Source organism: Haliotis cracherodii, unplaced genomic scaffold (assembly GCF_022045235.1).
Source record: "Haliotis cracherodii isolate W230 unplaced genomic scaffold, xgHalCrac1.p SCAF_13, whole genome shotgun sequence".
Taxonomy (NCBI): Eukaryota; Metazoa; Mollusca; class Gastropoda; order Lepetellida; family Haliotidae; genus Haliotis; species Haliotis cracherodii.
The window spans coordinates 34,658,136-34,670,778 of NW_027266268.1; the positions used below are offsets into that span (position 1 = coordinate 34,658,136).

Here is a 12,643-nt window from a genome sequence, read left to right on the forward strand (position 1 = left end):
CTCTCAAAATAGCCTCCACAGTGTTTCTCATCAAAATCAACTCACACGTTACCTAACTGCCACTTCATAGTGTCACAGATCGTGGCATTTGAATTAAAGGCGTTAGTTATGTTAATTCTGAACAATACCCCAAATCACAAGTTTTTGGTCCAACCTGCCTTGTACCGTTAGAAACATCGACATCCTCACAGATCTATCACCAAAATTGTGTTTTCATCTCCACATGTGAAACAGCCAGACTCATTCGTCACCACTCGCCCCTTTCCGTAACCTGCAAGAAGACTCGTCCCCCTATCGATGAATGTTATGTGCTTAATACGACAAACCAATCAGAATGCGTGTATGATTTCAAATTCTTCGTCAAAGAATCCCTCAGAAATAATTTTTGATTTTACATATGTCTTGCATCTAAAAATATACCCAAGACACAGTTAAATCTGCTCAATCATACTATATAATTCCGCATGTCCAGATGTGCTTTAAATTGCATCTGAAATATATATAATATATGAAGAAAGATATGTGAACCATAATGCAACGAGTTGACAATTGTTTAAGATATGCCCGTTTGCGCTAAGACGGAACCCAGTCGCAAAAATGGCCAAGAGAGGGGCACGAGTCGCTATTCGGTTTGTCCCGGAATAACACGAGTTGGTCACGAATAAGCCAGACTGTGACTAAAACAAGACTAAAGCTGTCAGTCCTCTCTCAAAATGACTGGTAGACTATCCCTTCTGGTCACATCATGAAATGGCTAAGCGGTTTCCAAAAGGAATAATTAAGAAAGAAAAAAAAGGGTCCAACACATCTTTTATTTACAGATACCCATGTTACAGTCAGATGTATATCACTGGCTGATAGTCTTTCACTGAAGTCATTATTTCTTGTGGCAGTTTAAGCTATAGTGACAGCGGCTGTTTCAGTTTGACCTTAGAGCACTTTTTGTACCGCAGTTTTGAGCCACGCCTGACAAAGCCTTGTCCACCACGGGTGCCCTGGCTGATGTCTGATTCAGTAAGAATGTTCCGTGGGCAAATGCCAAATTGGTGTCTTGAGTAGGTACCAATAAGGATACCACATTTCTTAACAACAGTGTACTGATCATTATCCCTTGTGAACCTGTATCTTTAAACACAGATGTCAGATGGTGAGTTGAATGATTCAGAAATGCGTTTATACTTTAGATTCAGCTAAAACAAGATCTATACACTATGGTCCATCGTGCAGGTGAATGCGGAGCATATCTGGGCTACAGTAGACGTAGCCAGGATACATAAAGTGCCACGTATACCGAACCCACAACTCCTCTCCAAACACAGGAGAGACTGCGTCAGTGTTGACATGAGAGGAGCACAATGTAAATGTGCTCTCGACAGCCTTTGTATTTCAGTGAGACTGTAGATGTCACGTGACTTCAACCAGGAAGCAAGACGGGTCGTGTGGTCTTGAGTGTGTTACACATACAGGTAAAACAACCAGGCGTATATTTACATCAGTGATTGCATATCGTGATATGTACATACTAGTCTTGTGTTCACCTAGACGCAGCTCATTTAGTCTGCAGGTCACTTTTATCAGTTAGTACTGATGAACGGAGTGGCAAATCAAAACTTGAAGTCCTAGTGTATATCCCTGATTGTCTCCCTTTGCTGTTCGTCTCACAGCAATAGCGGAGCTCTCTATACTCATGTATACTGCCACCAGTTACAGCTCCACGCTACGACACGGGACAACCATGCATGGACTTGAACTCGATACCGACAATACTGGTGACATCGAATACTCTTTCCCAGCTAAATACTTTTCTTTGTGTGTCAATTTGAATTTCTATTTCATTTCCACTATCATGTAATTGGTGTGGTAACAATGTAAGGAGTCCTAAACCTTTTCAAAATTCATTATGGTATGGAATTCCCAAATTTACAGTCACACACAAGAGGGCCAATTTCAAGATTATTGTTACCAAACTGGTGACCGATTTTACTGGGAGTGTAACGAAGGTGTCACACACTGAGAAGGAGCTTGTTCGTGATAAGAGACCATACTCATCGTTTGTTTTTGTTGTTAAACGTTGTACTCATCAATATTAAAAGTAAATGACGGCAGCCTGTAAGTAATGAGACAGGACCAGATAATGCCCTGATTGATCTTGTGAGCCACGATCCACGAGGTCGGGGTTCGATGACACGCAAAATCACATAGCTTGAACACCCTATTCTTTCACACGCTTGCTGGGGACATAGCCACACTCAGATTCAGTGAGGTGTTCTGTATAGGGAGGTGTGACAAGATACGTCTAGATGCAAACCGTTTTCCAGAAAGAGGACATTAAAAAAATATTTTACCTTCAATTAACACTCCTTAAAGTTGTCATTACAATGAAAGCATAATCATATTTACTTATACCAACACAATGGGTCAGTGATATGTATCTTAGCAACAGTTGAATCATTTTGGACCGTAATAATTAGAGTGAGTGAATGACATCTTAGTGTGGGTGGAGTGAGTGACATCTTAGTGTGGGTTGAATGAGTGAATGAGTGAAATCTTAAACCATGGCTCCTTTGTCTTTGACTGTGGTCTAACTAACTGAATTATTAGTTAAACACCACTTGGCAATGATGGAACTTCTTTTTTCAGCTATCATTTGTCTTGATAGAACAATTTCATGAAAAACGTTTGTCGCCAGCGGGATTCGAACCCGTAAAGTCCGCACTGAGGGCTAACGAATGTAGTCTTCAGCCACGTCGCGCGAAAGGCTCGGGGAACGCATTTCACGTGCTTCACGCAGGGCCGACTCACACAGTGTTCTCACAGTTGAGCATAGAGTTCCTGAATATCTTTCAAAATACGTTTAACAAAACAATATGTGCGCGCCTCGTGGTTTAATTAACCATTTCAAGCGCCTCGTGGTTTAATTAACCCAGGATTACCCAGCTAACACACCACGTTTTCACAACGTTGTGATAAGGTTGTGAATTGGTAACGTAGTGATACAACGTTGTCACAACGTTATTATTACGTAACTTTAGACAATGGGTCCGAGTGGTCTAACCTATACTTAGTGTGGGTGGAGTGAATCAGTGACATCTTAGTGTGGCTGGAGTAAGTGAGTGACATCTTTCTACATGTTGCGTAAGAGAGTGAGTGAAATCTTAGTGTGGGTGGTGTGACTGAGTGAGTGACATCTTAGTGTCGGTTGAGTAAGTGAGTGAGAGACATCTTAGTGTGGGCGGAGTGAATAACATTTTAGTTTGGGAATGGGGAGTGAGTGTCATCGTAGAGTGGGTTGAGCTAGTGACTGAGACCATAGTGTGGATGGAGTGAGTGACATCTTAGTGAGGATGGAGTGAGTGACACCTTAGTGTGGGTGGAGTGAGTGACATGTTAGTGTGGGTGGAGTGAGTGACATGTTAGTGTGGGTGGAGTGAGTGAGTGACATGTTAGTGTGGGTGGAGTGAGTGAGTGATATGTTAGTGTGGGTGGAGTGAGTGAGTGACATGTTAGTGTGGGTGGAGTGAGTGAGTGACATCTTAGTGTGGGTCGAGTGAGTGACATGTTAGTGTGGGTGGAGTGAGTGAGTGACATGTTAGTGTGGGTGGAGTGAGTGAGTGACATGTTAGTCTGGATGGAGTGAGTGAGTGACATGTTAGTGTGGGTGGAGTGAGTGAGTGACATGTTAGTGTGGGTGGAGTGAGTGACATCTTAGTGTGGGTGGAGTGAGTGACATCTTCATGTGAGATGGAAGCCGAATTTTGAGTAGGTCGTTTCTGTGTTTGTGAGATATAAGTGAAATATAAGTGTACGGTAGTGTCATACCAAGGATCATGATGAGGGCGAATCCGGTATCTCAGCCCGCGATCAACTCACCCTCGACCATATTGTGGCTCTATCATTTGGCCTAACAGTATAAGGTTTGAAGAAAACATACGTTTTCAGTTATATTTATGGTTTTTAGCTTTCCTCATTGGGAATATAGAATGTTTTCATTTTGTTTGTTCAGGCACATTATGGCAACTGATGTTGAAAATTGGCAAAATGGGAAGACCTTCCCGGAAACCAACCTGCACATGTTGGACAGTTTGTTGTTGGCTGATGTGACCTTTCTCGTCGGAGATCAAAAGGAGACAATCGAGGCTCACAAGTTTATTTTAGTCAGCCGTAGTTGCGTGTTTCACGCGATGTTCTGTGGATCGATCCCCGAGACGGGCCAAGTACTGATTCCTGATATACAGACAGACAACTTCAAGACCTTTCTAAGGTTAGTTGAGATGTTTAGTTGACACATGTATAACTAAATTCTGCGTATACAAGTATACAACTTGAAGCCTTTTCCGTGTGTTCTGACTTGTAATTACATCATTCAGTCGTTCCGATAAGTTCAGGTATTTTTACACTGATATACCATAGTTTCTGTACCAACCAGTAACAACTTGTAGTACCTGGCCATATAACATTATCAAAAATCATTTTGTTTACATGATATTAACATTTCATCACCAGGTACCTTTACACGGGGGAGGTAGAGTTAACTCCTAACACTGTCCTTGGTCTGATGTACGCTGCTAGGAAATACAACACCAGAGGACTGGAGAAACAATGTGAGGAGTTCTGCTTACAATCTTTGTCGCCTACCAACGCATGTTTATTTCTACAACAAGCAGACCTGTTTGATAAAGAAGACCTGAAAGAAACAGCTCTTGAAGTCATTAAATCCAATGCCGAAGTGAGTGTTGCTAGCGAGGGTTTCTGTGATCTAAGCAAGGAATGTCTAAAGCTGATCCTGAAGGCAGATGACATGAGAGTTGACGAGATTTGCATCTTCCGATCCGTGATGTCGTGGGCAGAAGCTGAATGTAGACGTCAGGGAAAGGAGGTAACTCCAGAAGAGAAAAGGGAAGTGCTTGGAGAGTGTTTGTTTCTTATTCGTTTTCACGCTATTTCAGAAGTAATATTTGCCACAACTGTCTGCAATGAAGGTATTTTAAGTAATGCCTATGCCTTGATGTTATTACGAAAATACTCCATAAGCGACCTGGATATACGACCGTTCTGTGACAAATCTCGGAAATCTCCTGTCTATGTCTTGTCTCGCTTACCTCCTGACGAAAAGTACAACGAGACTGATTACTATGATAAATGTCGACGTGATGCGTTGTATATATCCTGTGATGCCAGTGTTCACCTGACCGGGCTGAGGGTGTATGCTGGGAAGCTGGTGGACAAGGTGTCTGTAGACATAGTTGTTACTGACAGTGATGACAAAACCCTGCTGAAGCATCACCAGGACCTGGATGTGACAGAGGGGCAACTCTCAGATGTGGTGATGTTTCCTTCACCTCTGACTGTTAGCAAAGGAGAGAAGATAAAAATCAAAGTCACTAGGGAGGGCAATAACCATAGAGTATATACGTGTACAATGAACAAACAGTCTTTGATGACACATGAAACATCAGGTGTTGTGTGGACACTGGAGAACTGTAAGGAGAGTTCTTCTAGTAACAGCCTAGAATATGGATTAATCAGTGGGGTTTTCTACAACGTGTAGCGTATTTATACAAGGCGGTTGAGAGACAACTCTCCTTCCAACTCTTCCGTCTATGTACGTCATTAATGTTAACGGGTATAAATCACGGACAGCAGCACATGAATGGTACCTATATTTGGCCATTGATGCTTAATTGTTTTTCACATGAGTCAACATGACTGTATTTACATGTTCTATTTCCGAGGCAACATTACTTACGTGCCTACGAGGAGAAACAGGTTGCTAAGATCATAACATGTTGTGTATAGTGCTCCATCACTTTTACGTTGATGACAATATTATCAGCAGCTTGATGACATACCTTCAGTAGCAAGATGTTTCGATTGAATGCATAAACTGATACTTGTTTTTGATTATTATTTATATAAAACAAAGAGTAACATGTATTGTAACCAAACAGGTTATTGAGCTTACAGTAAAGGTGGACCAAAGGTTGACCTGTGATTGATTAGCTTTGCCACTGTGTTGGAATTCGTTTGTGACCAGGCTCAGGAATCTGTTCGATTGGAGGAGTTGAGTATTTACCTATTTTGCTTTTCACATATATGTTAGTTTGCCAGATTATATTTGTCATTTGTGTAAATATTGAGTAATTGTATGTTTTGGTTATAATTACATGTTCTTAATAGTGAAACTGAATTGGGTCTTTCCTTTTTGTCACTAGAGACACTGTAACATGCTGATTTCATGTGAGTGAGTGAGTGAGTGAGTGAGTGAGTGAGTGAGTGAGTGAGTGAGTATGGCTTTACGCCACTTTTAGCAATATTAAAGCAATATCACGGCGGAGACACCAGAAATGGGCTTCGCACATTGTACCCATGTCGGGAATCGAACCCGGGTCTTCGGCATGACGAGCGAACGCTTTAACCTGTAGGCTACCCGACCACCCGTGATTGCATGTCAGTGTATGTAGTAGCTAAGGCTTATGATTGAATCAGACGAATATTGCACATATGAGCTACAGATTCATATAGATTAAAGAGAACTACAGAGTCGTGCATTCAGCCTAGACTAGACCCGCCCTCTAACTTGAATCACTGTACTTGAACTGCACTGTCAAAAACACTTCTGAGATGATAAGCACCGCAATGAACCATCAAAAACGGTTAACATCATTACCGAACAATATAACATACTGTTAATCAGCCTCAGAACTTTTTATATATTTTTGTGGGTCTTGTTTGTAATTGGCATACGGTAAATTCTCTTCCCCACCCACAAAATAGACACACATAACAAACACACACTGTACGGCCTTTACAGTACTAGCCGAGGGCCTTTAATTGTCTACACCATACACATTTCATTGTCTGTCGTATTTCTCCAGGAACCGACAAATCATCTCAGATCTCTTGCTCCAACGTCACAGTGACATGCATCTTAATGTAAGATGGATTCTTGGATTCCTGGTTCCATTAGTGTATATAGTGGTCCACGTTGTCCCAGGTAGTGTGAATTATAGTGATAGCTACTGATCGTTTTAGGATTGGTTTTACTTTTGGTTGACTTCTGATGTTAAAGCTGTGTCAACTTTGGAAGTTTTGAAAGTCCATTGAGGGTGAATACTGTATATGGCGGGGAACACTTGATGCCCTGCAGCAATCTCTGCTTGTTACAATTAGGAGCGACGTTTGGGTGTAGGTTCTAACAAAGGTATCGTGGCTGCCTAAAAGTCGGACCGGGCCTGGACGTTAATATTGGCTAATTACTCAATTATCGACGACAATACGTACATATTATTGATTCAGGATACACACATAACATTAATCAACAATCACAAACCACAAACGTGGAACATAGTTTAGTTACTGCGACTAAAACGCTTGGAAATCAGGAAGTCGAGCGGGCGGTGAGAGGGCTGAGCTAGGTAACATGAAAAAGAATAATCTTAAAACGAAATAGGATTTTAAACGTATCAAATACTTTCAACTACAGTGATACACAATTCAATCTATCCGACAAAACTGAATCTAACTATATACGAAATTGAAATGACATAAAACACCGAATTGTGCTCATATAAGCAAGGAAGTTAAAGTAACTCATTTCATTTTTCTCTCACTTCTCAGTGCATTCAGATGGGAATATCAAGCGTTCGGTCCGACTTGGCCAGGACAAAGTCTTGTCCACCACGCGTGTCCTTGCTGATGTCTGATTCAGTAAAAACTTTCCGTGGCTAAAAGTGACCTCGATAGCCTTTGTATTTCGGTGAGACTGTAGATGTCACGTGACTTCAACCAGGAAGCAAGACGGGGGTAGTGTTTTATTGAGGGTGTTACACACACAGGTAAAGATATCTTGCGTATATTTACATCAATGATTGTATATCGTGAAATGTTCCAGGGACATGTTCATACTTGTGTTAACCTAGATGCAGCTCATTTAGTCCACAGGTCGCTTTTAGCCAGTTAGTACTGATGAACGCAGTGGCAAATCGAAACTTGAAGTCCTAATGTCTGTTCCTGATTATCTCCCTTTGCTGTTCGCCTCACAGCAACAGCGGAGCTCTCAAAACTCATGTGTACTGTCGCTACCACTAGTTACAGCTCACCACTGGGACACGGGACAACCATGCATGGAGCTGAACTCGCTACTGACAATAGTGATGACGTCGAATACTCTTCCCCAGCTAAATACTATTCTTTGTTCGTCAATTTGAATTTCTATTTCATTTCCACTATCATGTTATTGGTGTGGTAAGAATGTAAGGGGGAGTCCTAAACCTTTTCAAAATTAATTATGGTATAGAATTCCCATATTAACAGCCATACACAAGAGGGCCAATTCCAAGATTCATGTCACTTCCAAAATGGTGAACGATTTTACTGGGAGTGAAACGAAGGTGTCACCCGCTGCGAAAGAGCTTGATCGTAACAGGCGATGACAGTCATCGTTTGTTTTTGTTGTTCAATACCGTACTCAGCAATATTAAAAACATATGACGACAGCCTGTAAATAATGAGACGGGACCAGATAATGCTCTGATTGATCTTGTGAGCAACGATCCACGCGGTCGGGGTACGACGACACGCAAAGTCACATAGCTTGAACACCCTATTCTTTCAGACGCTTGCTTGAAACGAACCCACACTCAGATTCAGTGAGGTCCTCTGTATAGGGAGGTGTTAGAGAATACGTGCTAATCGTTTTCCAGAAAGGGGAAAATATAAAAATATGTCAGCTTCAATTAACTTTCCTTAAAGTTTGAATTACAATGTAAGCATTATCATATTTACTTATGGGTCAAGTGGTATCTTAGCAACAACTGAATCATTATGGACCGTAATAATTAGAGTGAGTGAGTGACATCTTAGTGTGGGTGGAGTGAGTGACATTTCAGTGTGGGTTGAGTGAGTGAATGAGCGGAATCTTAAACCATGGCGCCTTTCTCTTTGACCGTGTTCTAACTAAATGAATTGTTAGTTAAACACAACTTGGCAATGACGGAACTTCTTTTTTCAGCTATCATTTATCTTGATGAAAGAACAATTTCACGGAAAACGTTTGTCGCCAGCGGGATTCGAACCCCCAAAGTCCGCACTGATTGAATGTAACTAACGAATGAAGTCAACAGCCACGGCGGGGGGCACGGGTGGCCCAGTCGTCTAAGGCGCCGCGATTCTCTGTGCAGAGTTGCGTCCCGTGGACACGCCAGAAACCTATGATTGTGGGTTCGAATCCCGATTATGTTTCTAGGTTTGTCAGCACCATACCCGTGCTCGTGGGTTTCACCGAAGTGATAAACGTCTGAGACCTGCATCACTTTGTGCTTTTCTCCCACATTAAGCTGACACGCCGCGATATAACTGTAATATTGTTTAAGGCGGCGTTAAACACAACTCACTCACTCAATCACCCACGGCGACATGGGGAAAAAGAGTATGAAATTAACAACTAAATATCAGTACCAATTGCATATCCCTTTATGAACTGCGAAATGTGTTTTATGCAATTTTTATACAGTATGTTACTCTATGTATTCTAGTATCCGTACAGTACTTGTGATTTTGTAGCGTTTCGTTCAACGAAACGAACAGATAGAAGAAAAAAAATATTATCTTGCTCAGGGCTATATTTGCTCATAATAGGCCCATCAACATGGGCAAGTAATATCTTAGTACAGGTTACGTAAGTGAGTGGGTGACATCTTAGTGTGGGTGGAATAAGAGTGATATGTTGGCGTTGGTGGAGTGAGTGAGTGAAATATTAGTGTGGGTGGAGTGACTGAGTGAGTGACATCTTTGTGTCAGTGGAGTGAGTGAGTGAGAGACATCTTAGTGTTGGTGGAGTGAATAACATTTTAGTGTAGGTAGGGTGAGTGTCATCTTCGTGCCACTGGAGTGAGTGAGTGACATCTTAGTGTGGGTGGAGTAAGTGACATGTTAGTGTGGGTGGAGTGAGTGAGTGACATGTTACCGTACTCAGCAATATTAAAAACATATGACGACAGCCTGTAAATAATGAGACGGGACCAGATAATGCTCTGATTGATCTTGTGAGCAACGATCCACGCGGTCGGGGTACGACGACACGAAAAGTCACATAGCTTGAACACCCTATTCTTTCAGACGCTTGCTTGGAACGAACCCACACTCAGATTCAGTGAGGTCCTCTGTATAGGGAGGTGTTAGAGAATACGTGCTAATCGTTTTCCAGAAAGGGGAAAATATAAAAATATGTCAGCTTCAATTAACTTTCCTTAAAGTTTGAATTACAATGTAAGTATTATCATATTTACTTATGGGTCAAGTGGTATCTTAGCAACAACTGAATCATTATGGACCGTAATAATTAGAGTGAGTGAGTGACATCTTAGTGTGGGTAGAGTGAGTGACATTTCAGTGTGGGTTGAGTGAGTGAATGAGCGGAATCTTAAACCATGGCTCCTTTGTCTTTGACCGTGTTCTAACTAAATGAATTGTTAGTTAAACACCACTTGGCAATGACGGAACTTCTTTTTTCAGCTATCATTTATCTTGATGAAAGAACAATTTCATGGAAAACGTTTGTCGCCAGCGGGATTCGAACCCCCAAAGTCCGCACTGATTGAATGTAACTAACGAATGAAGTCAACAGCCACGGCGGGGGGCACGGGTGGCCCAGTCGTCTAAGGCGCCGCGATTCTCTGTGCAGAGTTGCGTCCCGTGGACACGCCAGAAACCTATGATTGTGGGTTCGAATCCCGGTTTGCCTCGATTATGTTTCTAGGTTTGTCAGCACCATACCCGTGCTCGTGGGTTTCACCGAAGTGATAAACGTCTGAGACCTGCATCACTTTGTGCTTTTCTCCCACATTAAGCTGACACGCCGCGATATAACTGTAATATTGTTTAAGGCGGCGTTAAACACAACTCACTCACTCAATCACCCACGGCGACATGGGGAAAAAGAGTATGAAATTAACAACTAAATATCAGTACCAATTGCATATCCCTTTATGAACTGCGAAATGTGTTTTATGCAATTTTTATACAGTATGTTACTCTATGTATTCTAGTATCCGTACAGTACTTGTGATTTTGTAGCGTTTCGTTCAACGAAACGAACAGATAGAAGAAAAAAAATATTATCTTGCTCAGGGCTATATTTGCTCATAATAGGCCCATCAACATGGGCAAGTAATATCTAGTTGATTGATAAATGTGCTCGAGTTGGTCCAAAATGAATGGAAAACTTGCCCCGGGACATACATTTCATAAACCAAATCGGCAAAGTGCGAGGTGCACGTGCAAAAGGCACATTTCACGTGCTTCACGCAGGGCCGACTCACATTGTGTTCTCGCAGTTGAGCATAGAGTTCCTGAATATCTTTCAAGATACCTTGAACAAAACAATATTTTTTGAGCATTTTAGGTGCCAAAAATGTTGGACATGGTTTAATTATGTTAGACACCTCGGACCTAAGTGTCTAATCTTTGAAAGTTAAATTAACCATTTCAAGGATTAGACACTGGGTCCTCGTGGTCTAATCTATACTTAGTGTGCGTGGAGGAATCAGTGACATCTTAGTGTGGCTTGAGTAAGTGAGTGACATCTTAGTACAGGTTACGTAAGTGAGTGGGTGACATCTTAGTGTGGCTGGAATAAGTGAGTGATATGTCGGCGTGAGTGAGTGAGTAACATGTTAGTGTGGGTGGAGTGAGTAAGTGACATGTTAGTGTGAGTGGAGTGAGTGAGTAACATGTTAGTGTGGGTGGACTGGATGAGTGACATGTTAGTGTGGGTGGAGTGAGTGAGTGAGTGACATGTTAGTGTGGGTGGAGTGAGTGAGTGAGTGACATGTTAGTGTGGGTGGAGTGAATGAGTGACATGTTAGTGTGGGTGGAGTGAGTTACATGTTAGTGTGACTGGACTGAGTGAGTGACATGTTAGTGTGGGTGGAGTGAGTGAGTGACATCTTAGTGTGGGTGGAGTGAGTGAGTGACATGTTAGTGTGGTTGGAGTGAGTGACATGTTAGTGTGGGTGGAGTGAGTGAGTGACATGTTAGTGTGGGTGGACTGAGTGAGTGACATGTTAGTGTGGTTGGAGTGAGTGAGTGATATGTTAGTGTGGGTGGAGTGAGTGGGTGACATGTTAGTGTGGGTGGAGTGAGTGAGTGACATGTTAGTGTGGCTGGAGTGAGTTACATGTTAGTGTGACTGGACTGAGTGAGTGACATGTTAGTGTGGGTGGAGTGAGTGAGTGACATCTTAGTGTGGGTGGAGTGAGTGAGTGACATGTTAGTGTGGTTGGAGTGAGTGACATGTTAGTGTGGGTGGAGTGAGTGAGTGACATGTTAGTGTGGGTGGAGTGAGTGAGTGACATGTTAGTGTGGGTGGACTGAGTGAGTGCCATGTTAGTGTGGGTGGAGTGAGTGAGTGACATCGTAGTGTGTTTGGACTGAGTGAGTGACATGTTAGTGTGAGTGCAGTTAGTGAGTGACATGCTAGTTTGGGTGCAGTGAGTGACATGTTAGTGTGGGTGGAATGAGTGATATCTTAGTTTGGGTGGAGTGGGTGAGTAACATGTTAGTGTGGGTGGATTGGATGAGTGAGATGTTAGTGTGGGTGGAGTGAGTGAGTGACATGTTAGTGCGGGTGGAGTGAGTGAGTGAC

At 42.3% G+C, this 12,643-nt stretch overlaps 1 pseudogene; it reads left to right on the forward strand.

The window, feature by feature from the left end:
- The first annotated feature begins 1,401 nt into the window (after positions 1-1,401).
- LOC139459233 (BTB/POZ domain-containing protein 6-like) lies at positions 1,402-5,548 on the forward strand (annotated as a pseudogene).
- Positions 5,549-12,643: the final 7,095 nt, after the last annotated feature.